General features: G+C 53.6%; 1 long non-coding RNA gene across 1 annotated transcript in view; it reads right to left on the reverse strand.

Annotated features, from left to right (window-relative positions):
- Positions 1-3,180: 3,180 nt before the first annotated feature.
- The window catches only part of LOC145716141 (uncharacterized), a 21,726-nt gene continuing 5,687 nt past the window's right edge, over positions 3,181-19,219 (reverse strand). Inside the window, exons 2-3 of the long non-coding RNA XR_014138581.1 lie at positions 13,009-13,097; positions 3,181-3,856 (exon numbers count right to left, since the gene is read on the reverse strand). This is a non-coding gene — a long non-coding RNA (uncharacterized LOC145716141). The remainder of the gene's footprint in view (positions 3,857-13,008; positions 13,098-19,219) is intronic.

The following is a 19,219-nucleotide window of genomic DNA, read 5'->3' on the forward strand; positions in this document are numbered from 1 at the left end:
CAGGTGAGCTCCTGGGGAGCCGGGATCAGTATTCACAGCAGAAGGACCCCAGGGCCTGGATGGGTTCAGCTTCTCCTCTGGCTAGAAGCTTCTCTGCCTGGACACCAGGGACATAAGACCCCCAGGCCCCCAGCATCCTTCCTAGTTCATTTCCAGTGATCCCATTAATTGTGGAGGCTCAGGGGCTGGAATGGAATTCTCGGCGTTTCCTGCATGGAAGCTCTCAGTGGGGGAGGACTGGAAGTGACCAAAACACACTTAGCCAGAAAAGAAACATTAAAACCCACGCAGGTTTGACGCTCCCACCAGAGGCTGGGAAGGGGCTGGGGGCTATTATGTGTACATGCATGTTTTAAAATATCACAGGCAGTTCGATGTCCCAGGGAACCCGTGGCTCAGAAGGAGGTGCTTTGCTTTTATAAAATCAGATTGTTTTCCTTCTGCCTTTAATAAAAACCAGCGCTGGTCTCTGACTCACAGGCTCGAAACAGCCTTTGCTGGTGACAGAGGCTGAGATTAAGGCAGGGGCACCGGCTGGAACTGTTCTCAAATAGGAAATCGAAGACCCAGAGACAAAGGAGTGGGGAGGGGAGGGGGGAGGGAGAGGCAGAACGGGAAATAAATGCAGAGTTAATGCTCAGTGAGGGTGTCAGTGGCTGGCTCCCTGGGCGCCTCTGTTAGGCTGCTCAGACCCAGGAGTGAGGGAGGCAGGGGTTCCGGGCTCCCCGCCGGCGGCCCATTTGTCCCCTGCCAGCCAGCCCTCTGCACCACCAGGCTGCTCATCCCATCTCCTGTCAAAGTCTTAAGCAGATGCCCCGTCACGCAGAGCGGGAGGCTATCACCTCCCCAGGGAGGGCGTGATCACGTAGAGTTGATAAGGTGGCTTTGAGGCTGCGTCCGGATCAGCTGGGCCCGGGGAGGAAGGGCTGAGATGGGGCGAGAGAGCCCCCGGAGAGGCCAGAGGTGGCTTCTAAGAGAAGGTGTTCCCTGTTCTGTCTTGTCTGTCCGTCTGTCTGTCGCTCCCTCTCGGCTCTGGCTTTGCCTTGCTTTGTCTTCCTCTGTCTTCCTTTGAGTCTGGCTCCTTTCATCTCATTGTCTTGCTCATTCGTTGTCTCCTTCCCTCTTTCCTTTGTCTGAATCTCTTTTATTCTCTTAAGAAAGATGGCCGAACTTGTTAAGCCAGAGATCAAACACCCCAAAGGGCTGACTGTGTAAGAAGGGAACATGGCTTTAACATCTGGTGTTCTCATGCGCTCGAGCTCTCTCTCTCTCTGCGACACAGTGGGTTCCCCGCAGAGAGGAAGGGCAGGGAGGGGGTGGGGTGTGGGTGAGAAAATCAATGAAACCCTGTCACTCCTGGGCTTGGTAACAGTGGCTAGAGCAGCGGGAAGGGCGAGAATATTCCCGAAGGGCCAGACAGGCTCCAGCCAGGGCTGGACCACCAGGGAAGCCACCACCCCCGCAGGAAGAAGCAGGTCTGATGCTCAGTGAAGTCAAGGGCTCTGAAGAGGCTGGCTGACAACCAGCCGGGGCCCTCTGCCTTTGCAGGAAGCAGGAAGAAACATTTATGGGGGTGAAGAACAGGGACAGAAGGAAGACCCCCAAAGGAGGGGCACTAGGGACGGCATTTCATCCTCTACCAGCCCTCTGAGGGGTACGATTCTCGGCTGAAAGACGCATGAGGCTCAGACAGGCCACGGAACGTGTCCTACACACCCGGCTGGGAGGGGCAGGGGCAGGGGCAGGGGCAGGGCTGACTTGTTGCTGTATTTATTCCCAGGTGTATTTATGGTCGTGGATGGAAACTTGGTCCTTGGTAGGTTCAGGGTGAAGGCGATCAGGGGACAACGATGCAGCTAGTCTGAGCCTAAAGGTGGGGAAGGTGGAGGGAGGGAGGAGGGAGGGAGCGAGGGAAGGAAGAAGAGGCAGAATGGTGCAGGAGAGTGGTGTCCTGTTGGAGACCAGCCCTCCAGAGGTCACCTTGTAGGGACAGGTCAGGAGTGGGGCTCCTTGTGCCCGTGTCCATTCTGAGAAAAAGAAACATTCTGTTGCCCTGAAGAATGATGAGAGGGAGGAGGAAAAGACAGAGAGAGGGATGAGAGAGAGAGGAGACCGGTCTTTTCCACACTCTAGCCTCCCTCCCTCCCCTCCCTGGAATGCCGGCCTGGCCTCTGGAATGCTCTCTGGAATGGCAGCCAGCCAGGGCAGGAGAGGACACTCACTGAGCCTGCCCCACGCCCGCCTAGGTGTGCTCACAGATGTGAGCTCTTCTCACCCTCCCAACCACCCTCCCCCATCCTCATTTGGTAGAGAAGGAGACAGAGGCCCAGAGACGTTAAGCAATTTGCTCCTGATCACACAGCTAGTAAGTGGCAGGGCCAAGGGCCCTCCCTCCCTCTATCTTCCACGGCCCCAGGCTCTCTCTCTGTGTCCATCTGTCTCTCTCTCCTCTCTCTCTCTCCCCAAGCACGGAGCGGAAGGCGGGGTGGTCAGGGTGAGGGGACACGTCACCCAATCCACTCAGCTCCAGTTGGTTGGGGGCTATGCCTGCCATCAGGAGAGGAGGAGACAAATGACAGAGGGCGCCCACACAGCCGCCTCCTTCCCAGCACCCCTGGCCGCCTGGTGAAGTGTCATTTGTAATAGCAGCAAAGCCTGTCCCGGCCCCTCCTCTGCCGGCGGGAGGAGCAGTCTGCCTCTCTGGAGTCTTCCCCAGGGAGGGGGGCTGCAGGGTGCAGGGGGCGGCTGAGCGCGGGCCGGGACCCAGAGAGAGGTTGCCACGGACCCCGACTTAGAGCGGGACACCTGTCCACCCTGGGCTAGGCCCGCTTGGGCCCGCGACCTGTTGGCTGCAGAGGGCAGGTGAGGGGCTCGGTGCCGGCAGGCGCAGAGAGAGAGTGCGGGGGGCCGTCCCTGCCCCCGAGGAGCCGGAGGGAGGGCCTGGAGCCAGGCTGCTGCCCCCAATGTCGGATCGGACACAGGACTCTGAGATATTCATGTCGCGGAACCACAGCCCCTCAGGTGGAACACGGGCTGACAGGGCCGCACACGCACGTCCAACGCGAGCAGCCCGCACCCAATTCTGACACGCTTGTTAGAGCAAAGCTCGGCTCCGTGCTCCCCGCATTCAACGCTGTTTGTTTCATGCAGGACTGATATGGGGCTCTCACCTACATTAAAAAGTTTTCGAGCCTTTTTTTTTTTTCAAATCCGGAGATTCACATACAAGTCAGAAGGTCTGGCTTTCCCGGGTGCCTAGTCCCTGTTGGCTTCATGCGCCGGCACGGAGCAGGGCGTCCCCTCCAGGCACGGCTGGGCTCTCCCAGCGGACCCCAAACTCCGCCCTGCCTACTTCTTCTCTCATTCCCACTGCCCTCCCGCCACAAAGGCCCGGGGCTTGGGACCTGTTTCTGGCACACGCCTGCGGCCCCCATAATAGGCTCCTTCTGGTCCTTGACAAAAACTCTGCCATTTCTGGACTCGGGAAGGATGAATGCAAGCTGCTGTAAGTCAGGAAGTCTGATCCTGGGTCCCTCTGTTGCGGCCGGTCTGCAGATGACAGATGACGTGCTTCTCCAAGGACACGCAGACTGGCCATGGAGAGCTCGTCATGGTGGCAAATGGGGGTCCCCATCACCTGCTCCTGCACTTCCAGGGAAGCCTCTCAGCCTGTCTGTCATGCTCAGAGAGTCGGGCCAGGCAACCCCGGGGCTTCAGAGCCAGGCCAGCCCTCCCTGGTGGTTGCCATGGGAACCGGAGCTGGGGCTGGGCAGGGTCTTTGCTCTTCAGAGCTTGTGTCTCCTTTCTCAGTTCTTGTTCAAGGAGTGTTTGCAGAGCACCCGTAATGTGCCAGGCCCTGTGTGAGAGATGAAAGGAGAGTGAGCTTCAGTCCCCTGCCTTAAAAAACCCATGGTGCAGGGAGGAGACAAAAACGGACCACATGTGACCATACATCCTGGCTGGCTTTATAGTTCAAGGTCAGGGAGAGAGAGAGGCCCAGGCTAATGCTACGGGTGGAGGAAAGGCCTGCAACTGGAATGAAATCAGGAAGGTTCATGGGGAATGTGGCTTTTAAGGGAGAGGGGGTCAGAGAAGGTGTTCTGGCCAGGGGGGTGGTGGGGGGGGGAGGTGAGCAGGAGCAAAAGTGTGGAGGTGAGCAAGTACAGGGTGGGGAGTGGGGCCCATCCAGCTACAGCAGCAGGCTCAAAGGAGCTGATCTGCAGGACATTATTTCTTCCATGGTCAAATAAATCTGGGGAAGACTGGGCTAATTTCCAAGAAAGCATAGAGAATACAGAATTTTCCAAGTTTATTTGTTCACAGGCCCTCCCCCCACCCCTTCCCTCCTTATCTGCAGCTGGGGGAGCACCCGTTGGGCTGGGGAGGAGGGGCGGCAGAGGAGGTGATGGGCGAGAGCCTGGAGAGGAGGCACCACCGCGTCGTGCAGAGCCTCAGGCGCCAGGCCCAAGTTTTGCTCCGCAGGCAACAGGAACATGAAAGGTTTCGAGGCAGAAGGTCACATTATCTGGTTTTGCTAACATTTTAGAAAGATCAGGGGCTACTTGAAGAGGGTGGAGTGGAAGACGAGAGGAGGGGTGGGAGGGGAGAGGATGGGGAAGAAGACCTTAGCCCTGGACCCGCAAGAGGAGGTGAGAACGACAAGGCAGAGGGTTGTGGACATGGAGAGGAGCCGGAGGGGAGAGGCCTTTGCTGGTGTCTCCGTGGGGCGGCAGGGCCTGTTGGCTTTTCTCAGGGCGGAGAGCAGCCCGGCGTTCCCTTCCCAGAAATGGGGTGCATCCCAAGGGCCTGCAGGGGCTGCCCACCCATGTAGGAGAGCCGTCCCCCACCCCCGAGGGCACAGAGGGCCTCTGTTCTCTGCAGGAGAGTCAGGCCAACAAGAAGGACTCCCTAACCCTGTGTACTTGATCCCCTGTGTCTCCAGCTCTTCAGCCAAAATGGGGATAAAGACAGGCCAGGAGCGCCACAAGCATCAAGAAGCTGTGCAGAGCCTTGTAGGTGGTACTCAGGGAGAGTTATTTCCATGATACATGGGCTAGCAGCTTCTTATGAACGAAGGTTCTGGAGCTGAGCTGGAATCAAACCCTGGCTCTGCTCTACGCTAACTCTGCGTTCGTTGGCCAAGTCACCTGACCTCTCTAAGCCCAGCCTCCCTGTCTGAAAACGGGGCTAAGAATCGTATCCCATTCTGGAGTGGGAAGGAGTGAGTGAGAGATCGCACTGCATAAGGTGTTAGATAGCACCTGACACAGTAAGTGCTCAATAAATACTAGCTATTATTAATTTTAATATTAATGAGGTTTTTATACTCTTTGTAATGCAAGTCCAATTTGATTTATATTACAGAACTTTTAAATGCAGTTTTATTACTTTCGGTACGTATCGTGACCCCTACTTGGCTCCTGCCATATTAGCAGGAAGAGTCTTCGGGGGCTGTCTTAGTTCGTTCGGGCTGCTGGAACAGTACACCATAGGCTGAGGGGCTTATAAATAACAGAAATGTATTTCTCACAGTTCTGGAGGCTGGGAGGTCCAGGCTCAAGGCGCCAGCAGATTCGGTGTCTGGTGAGGGTCTGCCTCTGGTTCACAGACAGCGCCTTCTGGCTTCAGGCACACACAGCGGATTGGGCAAGGGATCTCTCCCGCCTCTTTTATAATAGGGGCACTAGTCTCATTTACAAGGGCTCCCCCTAATGACCTAATCACTTCCCAAAGACCCCACGTCCTAATAGGATCACCATGTATCTTAAGATTCAATATTTGGTGGGGGACACAAATATTCCAGTCCATAGCTGGGGCCCATGTTAATCACTGGAGAATAAAGGTTTATAATTCTTGGCTTATTTCTGTATCTCAAAATTTACTTCTCAAGTGCTTAAAAGAGTTTGTTCTGCCACAGAGTTCCTATGAGCCTCTAGATTGTGGATCCTGATGCTTAACTCGCTGACCATGTCTCTTTACTGAGTAGCAAGGCCGAGGCCCAGGTTTGGCTTGGAGTCATCACCAGCCAGGAACGAAAGGTAAGTAGAGGGGCTGAAGACAGGTGTGACCACTGAGAGCATCGTGCAGAGAAATGGGCAGGCCCAGCCAGGGGAAGCCCAAGATCCTCGTCCTGGCAGCAGAAGGCTCATGGCTGCAGTCCCCGGCGATGAAAGTACCAGGGACCTGGAGCTGCCCACCTGCTGAGCCTCCAGCCACCTGCTGAGCCTCCAGCCACCTGCTCCTCATGACCTGGGCTCTGCTACAGCAGGTTTCTCCACTGGTTGTCCACCAGGTCCGTTCTTGCCTTCCTCCTGGGTAGTGGGATTGTGGTGGGCACCTCGCTGCCCAGCTAGACTACACTCCCTGGCCTTCTTTGCAGTTAGGCCAAGCTCTTTTTTTTTTTTTTTTTAAAGATTTTATGTATTTATTTGACAGAGAGAGAGACAGTGAGAGAGGGAACACAAGCAGGGGTAGTGGGAGAGGAAGAAGCAGGCTTCCCGCCGAGCAGGGAGCCCGATATGGGGCTCGATCCCAGGACCCTGGGATCATGACCTGAGACGAAGGCAGACGCTCAATGACTAAGCCACCCAGGCGTCCCCGCGGCCAAGTTCTTGCCTTGTACCTTCTTTTGTCGGCAAAAGTGGTGTGTGCCCGGGCTGCGACAGAGCCTCTAAGACAACGGGCACACTTCCTCCTTGATTTCTTTCACCTCCCTTCTGCTGCAGCCAGGACGTGGCTGAGACCCAGCTTTACCCCGTAGATGTTTACAGCACCCTAGGGAATGCTGCAGAACTGAGATGGAAAGAACCCGAGTCACCAGATGACTGAGTGACGGCATCTGCATGTCCAAAGCTGGTACAAAAAAGAGAAGGTCACATCTTTGTGCTTTCTGCTACTGGATTTGGGCGGGGCGGGAGTGGGGTGGGGATGACAGTGTCTTTGTCACAGCAGCTTAGCTTCCCCTAACAAATACAAGGAACTTCCAATAAACACGACAGAGGAGAGTAAGAACGTGTAAGGCAAGTCACTTTGGAATCTGGGGCCACTGGTTTCCCTTTCTGTCAAACAGAAGTAACACCAGTTTGCATCTGGTATTTTTTGTTGAACTTGCACTGTATGTCCAGCACCAAGAGAAGGGCTAGGGATACAAACAAATAGAAAAAAACAAAGATATTCAAATTCCTTGACCCACCACGGCAGGACCTCAGTGACATTTCCCAGCTGACCTTGTCCCCTCTCGCCACACACCCGCGTCCCAGCTGTCCTGGGATGACACGCTCTTCCCCCAACAGGCTGTGAGCATTAATGTCTCTGTTCCTTTGCTCAGGCTGTCCCCTCTGCCAAAAGTTCCTTTCCCTTCTTCCTCACCCATGGAATGGTCCGTAGCCTTCCAGACTTCATCTGTGGTAGCGTTAGCCCTTCCTCATCAGGTCGTGTGACCAGGAAGGTGCACTTCCCTCTGGTTTCTACTTGGGTGCTTCAGTGGGTCCTGGGAAACTGGGGATGTCCTGTGCTGAGTGCAAGGCCGGCAATGAACAAGTGCTCAAAAATGTTCATTCGTTTGACAAACATTGATGAGGCCCCACACTCAGGACAAGAGACATAGAGGTGAATAGGATACACGTCTTTGCCCGCAGACAGCTTATATTATAGTGGGGAAAACAGACATTCATCACACACACACATAGCAAATATATAACTACACACAGTGGCAGATGAAGTAAGGGAATGAAGAAGGCAGGGCTGGACACTTTGGGTGGACGGCTGCTTTTAGGTGGGATGTCAGGGCAGGTCTCTGGGGGAGGAACGCCCTCTAAGCTGAGACTTCAAGCGAGTGGGCGTTAGGAAGGTGAAGGAAGGTACCGAAGTGGGGATGGTGTTGCAGGCAGAAGGCACAGTATGTACACTTGCTCAGAGACAGGAAAGAGTTTGGTATGTGGCTTTGGGGTAATGAGTGGGGGATGATCGCAAGAGATGGGGTAGGGTGGTGGTGAGGATTGGGGCTTTCATCTCCTGGGCATCTGTCCATGGAAGGGCTTTAGTTGGAAGAGTGACCTGTTGTGGTCTCCATCCACAGGAGGGGAGGGTACTGCGGTAGTCCAAGCCCAACGTGGTGGAGCCTTGGTCTCAGGAGGTGACTGTAGGGAAGGAGAGAGGTAGGCAGGGATGTCTGAGAGGTGGGAGGTGAGGGAGATAGAGGAGGGGAAGGAAGGGTAGGCGAGAAGGACAAGGAAGGGAAGAGGCCTGTGTCTTCAAGTTGGGCATCTGGAAGCGCATACAGATGCTGTATAAGGAAGGCTGAATGACTCAGAAGGGAACGGCACTATTTGCCACTTTAAACAAGTCCTGTCAATAGTGGGATGAGGGAGAACAGAATTTGTTAAAGACTCACACTTCTAAAGAATGGGAACAGCCTACCATCCATCAGTGGGGGACTGGTTAAATAAATTCGGGTTCTCTCTTTCAACAGACCACTATGCAGCCATATAAAAGAACAAAGAAACTCAATATGGATGAATAACGAACTGTCTCTGAGATACATCATGAGAAAGCAAGGTGCAGACAGCGGACATGGTATGCGACCATTTTATTACAATGGACGAAACAGAGGAGTATGAATATATAGTATAATTTTTTTTTTCTTGAATATAAATAAACTATCTCTTGGAAGCACACAAGAGACAGAGAACACTGGTTGCCTCCAGGAAGGAGGACGGGAGGGAGACTCTTCTCTCTCTATCCTTTTATGCCTTTTGGATTTTCAATCATGAGTATGAATTGACTATTAAACAATTAATCATTATCATCAAATAGAGAATATATTCTGGCTCAGAGATTAACCAGCTGTAACATGACATGTTAGATCTGAAGAGCTGCTGTCGGGGAGGCTTCCGTTTGCTCTGATGTGATCCCCTCACCCTTTCCCTCCCTCTACCCTGACCCCTGGGGCTGGGGAGGCAGCAGGGAGCTGGGGGACCTCTGGCTTTTTGCCTTCCTGTCCTATCAACCCAGACATAAAGCAGCACTATGATACCGGTTGGAGGTTTCTACAGTTTTGATTGCTGCTATTAAAATTGATTTTTTTTTCTTGAAATCACCTAATATACAGAAAATATATGGTCAGTTCCACGGCAGCAAATAGCCTAAATCAACCCACTCCGAGGTCAGAATCCCATGCTGAAAAGTTTCCACTGAAAACAGCTCATGTGTCACCTGGTGGGGAACAGTCCCCCTTGTGCCCTCAGAGGAGCAGGGCCTGGTGACCCCTGGCAGGACCCAGCCACTCCTGGGGAGGGACAGCCAGCAGGAGGCCCTGAATTCTGTGCCTGGGTGGCCCCTAAGGGACCAGTCATGGTGAGGCACAAGACAGGAGAGAGAAACGTAAGCTATGATTTGCAGGACTCGGTGTTAAATGCTTCAAAGTTAATAGGCATTTCAAGATGGCAACAGCAGAGCACAACCAAGCACAGGGCCCTTCTGAGCACAGGGCCTGTGTGACACACAGGTTCTGCAACCACCCTTCAGGGGTGGGCAGCCCAGATCAGGCTCAATGAGATGAAAAGAGACAGCTACGGTCACAGGGCAACTTAGCGGAGGGACCCAGCTAAAGCCCATGCTTCTGGCACAAGCCTGACTCGGACGAGAGTGAGAGCCAACACGGAGTGCTCACCCTGAGCAGGGCCCTGTTCTAAGCCTTATCCACCCCCACCCCCACCCCCATTTGTTGAATGCGCACAACAACCTGCTATGTATTATTATCCCCTTTTTACAGATAAGGACATAAGCACAGAGAAGTTCAGTAACTTTCCCAAGGACAAACAGCTAGTGAGTGGCAGCACTAGGATTCAAGCCCAGGCAGCCACCCCAAAGCCCACTCTCATCTCCACACTCTTCTGGAGAGGCAGGGAGGGCTTCTATAGAAGGTCCACCTTGAGAGGTAGGCTCAGGGGGCTGAAATGAACCCAGCTAACTGCAGGGGGCTGGTCAGACTCTGGAGCAGAAGGGGAGAGGCCAGAAAGGGCTCTCCTCTGACCCATTTCTAGATCTGTCCAGAACAAAGCAGAAAGTTCCACATCATTCTGCAGGCCTGTAGCGCAGGTCCTCTACACTCCGACTGTTTATGGGAACATGGGCATCCCCATCTTCATTGATGGCCTCGGGCTGATGGGAGAGCTGCTCAGAGAAAGAAGGAAAACAATGATGGGGAATGCCAAGCGAAATGTGAATGTTTATGCCCTGCCCCAAGTTTTCCCCAGTGAGGATGGGCAGTGACTAACACTGGGGGGGGGGGGCGATGTAAAATCCACCCCCCCCAGAACCTCTCCCAGCTGGCATCCCCACAGAATGGACACAGAGCATGCCCAGCCCACAGCTGTGTATGCGTCCTTGCCAGGACAACGGGACTCTGAAGAGGGGTGAGGAGGAGGGGTTGGTACCTGGCAGGTCTCGGCAGGAAATGGGCATTTTGTGTCTGTGGCTCACAGAGAGCGAGTGCTTTAGTGGGAGGTATGGTGAACCCCAGAGATGCGAGAATTCGACTTTTTGCCCAGCTCCTTCTCATCCTGGTTCTGTGGGAGCCCTGTGCCAAATGCTTCACGACCTGGCTCACTGCATCCTCACACAAACCTCGAGCCATAAGTACGCTGTTATTCCCATTTTATTGGTGGGGAAGCCGAGACTCCAAAACAGTCGTTTGTCTAGGAACACCCAGACAACAGGTCTAACTCCAGGGCTGGGAATCCAGACAGGTCTAACTCCAACGCCCAAGTGGGGAACCACCGTGCTGTTCTGTTACACTGGGTCCCCTGACAAGTTTCCACTTCTGAGTCTGAACATGAGGACTGAGTTTCTACACCACGCGTAATTGTGTTAATGCAAAAATAAGACACTGTAGGTAGGAGCTCCTAGCACAGCAGCAGTACAGAATAAGTGTGCAAGAAATGAGCTGCGCTAAAGAGCCCCCTTGGCTTCGGGCCTGTCAGCCCTCCCGTATTGGGTGTAGAACCAGCTGTAGTGGGTTGTATAATTCTGTTTTATCTCAGACACCCGGAGTTTGGACCTTCAAGACTCCGCACACTAATGGATGTAAATGAGGTGGGAACCAAGCTGTCCTCAGATAAACAGGAAACCAACTAACTCAGCTCTAGCTGTCTCTTCTCCTCCTTCCGGGCCTCAAGGGGATGGGCTCTCTCTGAAGATGATCCTGTGCTCACGTCGGTCACCACCGGTTCTCCCAAACAGATGACAGCACCTGCTTCTGGGACCCTTCTTCCCTCTCCGTGCTCCTGAAGGAGCCAGGTCCTTAGGGGAAGGCTTTGATCAAACCAGCTCAGAAGAGAAAGTGAGATTTCCTCTTGCGCAGGACTCAGGATGGAGATCGGCTCTAAGTCATGGTCCTACTGGACACAGCCACGTGACAGTAGAAACGATGACAACCACAGGACCAGGTGGAGCTCTGTGTGGTGTGACGGGGGCTAAGGGGCAGGGTGCTAACCACACACGAAGGCCCACAAAGGACATACACAGCTGAAAAAGGCCAATGGAAGGGAACCTCCAGGGCCGCCCAAGGATGATAAGCAGCGACAGACCCTCGGTGTCTGGGAAGCAATAGGAACTGCGGTGAAGGACAACACCTGCCCTCTGTCTACTCACAGCCCCCACTACACAGGAGCTGCAGGCCCGGATCCTCTGGAATTTCAAAAGAAGCTACAAATCTGGACTTCTTAATTTCCAGTTCAATGTGTGTAATACCATTGAGCTTAACAAAAGTTTGGGGTTTTCCAGCTCACGCTCCTCCTGCTTATAGAACCCTAAGGTAAGTGGTTCTCAACCTTACCTTTGGAAACATGGCAATGCAAATCAAAAGGCAAGCCATGGTGTGAGAAGATATTTGCAACTCTTATAACTGCAAAGGATTGATGTCTAGAATATAAAAATCGAAACAACCCCAAAACCCTATATGAATCAATCAATAACAAAACACACAACTCTACAGAAAAGTGGGTAATAGACTTGAACTGTACTTTACAGGGAGGAAACCCATGGCCGACAGATGTATACGAAGTTCTCAGTCTTACTAAACACCGAAGTCATGCAAATTAAGTAACATGACCAAGCCCCTCGCCCCAAACACACCCCAGATTGACAACATGGAAAATGACGGTATCAGCACTGGTGGGGTGTGTGGGGGGGAACTGGAACTCTCCTCCACAGCTGATGGACGTGTAAATTGGTAGAAACACTCTGGAGACAGTTCGGCACTGTCTGAATACGCACATAGCTATGACCCAACGATCCTCTTGCCAGTTATTTTCCCTAGAGAAATGCTTGCATGTGTATAAGAGAATGTCCACAGAACATTGTCCATAAATGTCAGATCCTGGAAATACCCCCAAACATTCGGGACCTGGTGGGCCATGGCTGAGTGAGAGAAAGCAGGACAGGAGAGCAGAGAAAAGGAGCAAACCTCAGGTCCACACGTCGACAGGGATGGAGCCCAAAAGCAATGTCATGTGGCACTCGAAAACCAAGTCTGACTGTTTATAGTATAAATCCATTAACAGTTCAAAAACGGGCATAACTAAACAACATGCGATTTAGGAATAAGTACATAGGCAGGAAAACTATAAAGAGAGCGAGGGGATGATAATTCTTTAAAAACTCAGGAAAGCAGTCATTTTGGTGGGAAGGAGGGAGATACAATCTGGGAGCGGCCTGCCGGGGGTGTCTGAGACGGTGACAGTGTCCTATTTCTCAATCTGGATGATGGGTGCACGACCTCTGATTCCTTATTCTTTACATTATACACATACACCTTACATACTCTTCTTTGTGTGTATTACATAAGAAAAGGGATATGAAAATAAATCAATCTTCTTTTTGCCATTACAAAAAAATCTAATGAAATCTATGGATCCTGCTTCCAGAACAATTAAGAAACATCCGAACATTCCATCCCATTGCCAAGGCTCATGGGCCCCTTAGAGACCCTCTATGGGAAGAACTTACACCTGCTGCTACAGTTGATTCTCACGCTCATCAGCCCCAGAGGTGGGCGGCATCTTTATTCCACCAGCGCAGTGATGTGCCTTGGGGAGCTGTGGAGAAAGGAAAGTTCCAGGGCTGTCAGAACCAAGCCAGCACCCCCAAAGAGAACTCTCCACGTCTGCCCGACCCTTCCCTCCCTTTCTGGAGCATATCCGGCTCCCGAGATCCCAGCACCCCCATTGCCTGCTCCAGGGCGGCTGTGGCCAGCCCCCCAGTTGCTGGGTCCTCTGCAACTTCCCAATCTCAGCCCTTTGGAGAAGAAGGAAGTGAGGAAGCACCAGAAGGTCGCTAATTGCTTGTGTTACAAATAGCGATCTTGCTTTTTAAACCTTAGGAGGATAATGATCTGTTTTTGGTGTATTAAAGCTTAATTGTTTAAGTAGGGGAATAAGAATCAACTTCAAAACGGGGAAGCCTAGAAGCAGAACGAACATTTTCGAGAAGCAACGGTGCAAGGTAGAACGAGAAGACTTGCCATGTGGCTTGGGGAAGCCACTTCTTCCCTCTGGGACTCAGTTGCCCATTGGTTCAATGGAGGAGTTGGGCTTCTAGAAGATGCCCGCCAACATCCAGCCCTGACATCCCAGGGTTTTGAGCACTGGCTGCATCCACTCCCTTCTGGAATTGTAGGAGACAAAAACAGTCGTCCTCGTAACAGCCCTGTGCTTGGCACATGGTAGACGCCCAACTGATAAGGTTGTTGCCCTGTACTCTTCTTGCTCCCTGCTCCTCGCAGGACCCATCACACACAGGAGCCCTTAGCTGGCCCCCGATATTGCTTTTCTCATCTATAATATGGTGAGTACCATGGATAGCCAATGTCAAAAGTAGAGCATATGAAAGCCCTTGCCCAGTGCTGGGCACGCACTAGGTTCCCTCTAGGTGCTTCCTGTCTTTCCTTGTCCTTCGCTGGTCACCTGAAATAGTGCCAATGTGCTGGCTGAGTCCCCCCACCCCCAGCACACACAGAGAGCACCTGCTGTGTCCCCGGGACTGACCTCCACCCCACTGGATGGATGGTCCAGGCCGTCGGGCAGGCAGACCCTGATGCAGGCCACTCTCTCCGGAGGGTCGGGAACTCTGAGCACTAGCGGAATGCTAAGCCTCTCCACCCCCGGAGCCCCTGAAAGCCCCTGTGTGTTAGACACAGTCCCAGGGTGGCTGGGACCCCAACGCCTAAACAATTAACCCCACACCTCCCTCTCTCGCTAGAAATGTTAAGTCAAAATGGAGGGCACTTCCGGCTGGAGAGCGGCTCTTCGAGTGTTGGCTGTTGAGGAAGGTACAGGGAGAGGGCAGAAAGAAGACTGGAGGAAGGAGGAGGGAGAGGAGAAAGGGGGAGGGAGGTAAAGAGATGGAGGGAAGAAAAGAAGGGGGTACAGAGGGATGGGGCACAGACAGGGAAAAAGATAATTTGAGGTCCTGGTGGTGAGAGCTGTGGATAAATTTGATTTTGTATCATAGCTTGCCTTGGCCTCACCATCCAATTTGGTCAGGATCAAGGTGGCTGGGGTCAAGGGTGTGGATCCATGTTGACCTTTGCATAGGCTGATGGTTGGCTGGGGCCTCCCGCTGCTTCTCTCACACTCGAGAGGAGACATATACTCAGTCTCCGGGGCACAGACTGCCTGAGACCAGGGGCTCGGATTGGGAATGAAGGGGCGGCGACTGCGTCCTGAGACTGAAGGTCACAGCTCCCACCAGGCAGCCCTCCCCACTCGGGCCTGGGGGTGGTAGCTGGGACCACTGTCACCTGGGGCACAGCGCCGTCCTAGAGATTTCCCTGCTTCCCACCTGGATCTCCGTAAACTGTCCTTTTATTCAACTCTCCTCAAGTGATCCCATTTGAGTGAGCAGTCTGTTGCCTGCTGGGACTCACCTGAAATACATATTTTGTAATCTTCGAGCCAGCCCTGCCTCCAGGTTATCCCATTTCCAGATAAGGAAACTGGAGCCTAGAAGCTCAGAGAGGGGAAGTGACTTCTCTGAGGTTGCACAGCAGATGATAGAGGAGTTGGGATTAGAACCTGCATCTGCCAGACTTCTAAACCTGGCCTCTTTACATTACTCGGGTTTCCTAACGAGAGAGCAGGCCAGGCCGGGGGTCAGGATGCTCAAAAATTAACGCTATCACCCCCCATCTGAGTTCTCCCGAAGCTGGAACCTCAGCGGCAGCCAGGAAACCTGCCTTCCTCACCCCCAAAAAGCCCTTCTCAGTCTCTTCCATAGAAACATCTCTATCAAACCTTCCCTCCATCCTCTGTCCCCACTGCCAGTTCCCTCTGCCAGATACTTCCTCATTTCCAGCACCCTGGCTGGCCTCCTGCCTTCATCAGCCTCACCACAGTGGAAAGGATCTTTCTAGAATGCCCACCTCACTTTGACACTTCTCCCTCCTAGGATCTGTCTGTGCCCCCTCATTGCCTATGGGACAAAGTCCAGACTCCATGGCCCCAAAACCCTTCCCAGCCTGGCCTCTGCTGCCCTCCCCCAGCTGGCCTCCTCCCTACCTCTGCGTGGCAGCCCCTGGAGTGTTCGCAGTGAGGCACGCACCACGCTCTTCCCTACCTCTGGGCCTTTGCATAGACTTTTTCCTCTATCTGGAGCGCACTTCTGAGTCCTCGGTTCCAGGTAAACTCCCATTTTTCAAGATCAGGCTGAAGCATGATTAAGGAGAGGGTCTCCTTCGTTCTCCCTCTAGCACAACTTCCTTGCCCCCGGCATGCACAGAGACCACCTCTCCCATTGTCGCCCCCCGAATCTTTGTTCCTGCCTCTGATACAGCATTTTTGGCTGTTGCCTCAAATCCCTCAGGGAATGAACCATGGAACTCACTCTAGTGCCTTTTTCCCTCGCCGTGTCAGGAACTTCGGACGGTTGGGGTGTAGCTTCACTCTCTGTGTCCCCCAGTTAGGGCCTGGCCCTAGCAGTGCTCAGTACTTCTTGCTGACTGAGCCGTGAGGATGAATGATCCTGAGCCTGAATGAGGAGCAGTCGCTGTGTGGCCTGGGGCGAGTCCCTGAACCTCTCTGTGCTCATTTCCTCTTCCTGAAGTCTGAGTAGAAAGATCTGCCACTTGCTCATAAACATTGAACTATCCTGTTCCCCCCTCCCTCAGAGCCCGAGCCTCTCCCAAGTGCTAGCGTGCTTTATATCTTATGTTTATCCAGAGCCTTCTTTTAAATTCTCCTCTTTGAGTTTCCCCAAGTCCTCTTGCAGTTGATTTATGTATGCTCAGAGGAGAGCTGGCTGGATCACAGAGGTGCTGCCGGCTGGGACTGGGAGCCCCCACCGCCTGCCCATGTGAGTCGTCTCATCCGTAAAGGATTCTGGCTCTTAAGCCAGAGTGTGGGCCACGGGAACGCACGCCTTCTGGGGCCCTCAGCCGCATCCTGGACAAGGACTCTGAACCTTCTGAAACCTGGGCAGGGCGGGAAAGGTAGGGGGCATCCTGGACGGTGCTTCACCTCTTCTAGAATCATCAACCAGGGTTTGGGGCCACCGTCATTCTCTGCTGGAGATTCACTTTTCCCTGTTGGCTCCCTCCCTCGCCCACCCCCAGCCTCCTGATAAATGGGCCACCCCTCCTGGAGGTTGAAGTCATCTGGAAGCAAGGCTGTGTGAAATATCAGGCTGGTGGAGGACACCCCTTGGGAAGACCCGGCCTCCCCTGCTGCCTCATTACGGCGAGCTTTCCCACACACTGCCTTCGATCCATAGATCCCAGGAAGCCATCCGCTCACAGTAACGTGACTTATGATTTATGGTTATGATTATGATTCATTTTTTTCCCTCTTTTTGTGCTCCTTATTTTTTTCTCAAAACATCTGATTTAACAGGGAAAATGCTATCCAGAGGAGCTATGGGCTGTAAAAATGCAATAGCAGGGAAAAAATGCTGCTAATGGTCTCTGCTAATAACCAAGCCTCCGAGATCAGCTCTCCAGGTTGTCGCGGAGGCTTCTCAGGAACCGGACTGTGATGTTCCCACCAGGGCCTGATAGAGCCCCAGGCTCAGCCTCAGCCCAGAGAGGTGGCTCGGGACGTCTGGGCCTCTCTTTAAGGCCCAGTCCCGGCCTCCTGGTAGAGTCTGTAAATCTCAAAGGCAGTGTCCCCATTCTCGTGTTTTCCATCACCTCCAGGCCCTACCTGGGCCCCACTGTCAGTGAGGGAAGGTGGGCAGGTACCCCAGACTCTGGGGCCAACTGCCCCTTGCCAGGCTCTTGGCTGAAGGAGGCAGCCAGCAGCGATGGCTGGGTCTCCAAACCTAGCTCTTTCCTCCAATTACAAGATTAGCAACTGTGACACACAAGTGACCTACTTTAACTCCTATGAGCAGCCTGGGGTACTGGGAGCCCCGCGGGGTAGCACCCCAGATACCTGGGCTGAGGGGACTTGCTGTGTGACCCTCGGCAAGTCCCTTCCCCCTCTGGATTTGCTTCTCTGTGAAATGAGGCAATTGGACGAGATCTCAGGGGCTTCTGGGTAAGCAGGGCAAGCAGTATTATGCCTGCTTTTAATTCATTGGCACATAAGTTCCAAGAGGGCAGGATTCTCTCACCTGCCACTGGAGTGTTCAACACCTAAGGTACACCAGTCACGTAAAAAATATTTGTGGTATGAATTTTGCAGAGCAGCAAACAGATGCCGGGAAGGTTCGGGGAGAGAGGGTCAAGAAGAAACACAGAGCAGCTCAGGGCTCTTAGATCGGGTGAGTCCTTTTCCAGGACTCTTCTGCTCCTCTCGACCCCCTGCCCCCAACAGTAAGCTCCTTCCTCTTGCTTGAAGGAAAGTCACATTCCTGGGGCCGATGCTGCCAACCCCAGGTCAGCCAGAGGGGCAGAGGGTCCCCAAGATTCCTGCCTCGCATGTCCTATCAGGAGAAACAGGCCTGGCCCATGGGCCTGGGGCTTAGACCCACAGAGCTGCTGCCTCCCCCTGACACGCTCAGCCCTGACTTGGGGGTGGGTTGTTTGAGCCCACATCTGGATAGGTCTCTTAAAGCGACGGCTGCCTCAGCAAGCAGAAAAGCAAGTGGACAGTTTCCGAAAATGAAATCTGCCTTTGATGAGTTTGAAGGTCAGGATGGGTAAACAGGCTGAGGAGATCCCTGGCCAAAGGAGGCTGTGAGGCCAGGGGCCTTGACCGGATGGTCATTAAGCATCCTGCTGCCCATCCATGCGAGCCCTATGCGAGGGGTTAAAGGAGAGAACAGAGGATCCAACGGGGCTCCCCGGACCCGGCCTGTCTTCTCCTCACCCCCCAGGTTCCCTGCTTCCCTTGGCAGAGGAGGCTCTGGAAATTAGATCCTCGCCTGCCTCTCCTGCAGAAGAAATCAAACTCAACGTCTCCACCCAAACCTGGTCCTCCGGGGGCCAACATGGACCTTTGGGTGTCCTCATACGCTCCTCCCCCACCCTCATTCCTGCCTCCAATCTGCTGCAGAGCCCTGGATTCTGTCTCTTCCCCACCTTCAATCTGCCCCTCATCTCCATCACACGGCCATCCCCCTCTCCCACCCCCGTCACCCTCTCCTGGCTCCGTCACCCTCTCCTGGCTCCATCCCCCTCTCCTGTCCCCATCCCCCTCTCCTGGAGAACTTCCTGTCAAGGCCTCCTCAATGGCCTCCCTGCCTCCAGTTTGGCTGTCAGCAGACAGACCGTTTTGAGGGGGATGAGGATGTGGTGGGGGGAGTCTGCTGAGGCTGGGAGGCTGGTAGCCAGAGCAGAGCAAAAGGCTTGCTCTTCACAGCCATGGTGAGAACGGCAGAAGGAAATGGAGGATGAGGGCGAACCCTCAGAGGCCCACCCTGACAGGCCCCCGACCCCGTGGTGGGTCTGCCTCAGACAAGTTGCTCCCAAGTGACTCAGGCCAAGCTACTCCCTCCCAGAGTCTGCGCAGCTCCCTCGCTGAGCATGGATTTGCTCCCGGCATGTGGGAAGGGACACACGGTTGGAGTTTACGAAGCATTTGCGAGGCCCTGGTTCTGTGAGGACAGGGAAGCTCAGAGACCTACCGAGGTCAGACAGTAGGTGGTAGAGGCCGGGGTCAGAATCCGGCTTCTCTAGTTCTCATTCTCTATGTCGTTTTTGATTTTTTTTTTAAAGATTTTATTTATTTATTTGAGAGAGAGAGAAAGAGAGAGACAGCACATGAGACGGGGGAGGGTCAGA

Source organism: Leptonychotes weddellii, chromosome 11 (assembly GCF_054177405.1).
Source record: "Leptonychotes weddellii isolate Sample4059 chromosome 11, ASM5417740v2, whole genome shotgun sequence".
NCBI lineage: Eukaryota > Metazoa > Chordata > Mammalia > Carnivora > Phocidae > Leptonychotes > Leptonychotes weddellii.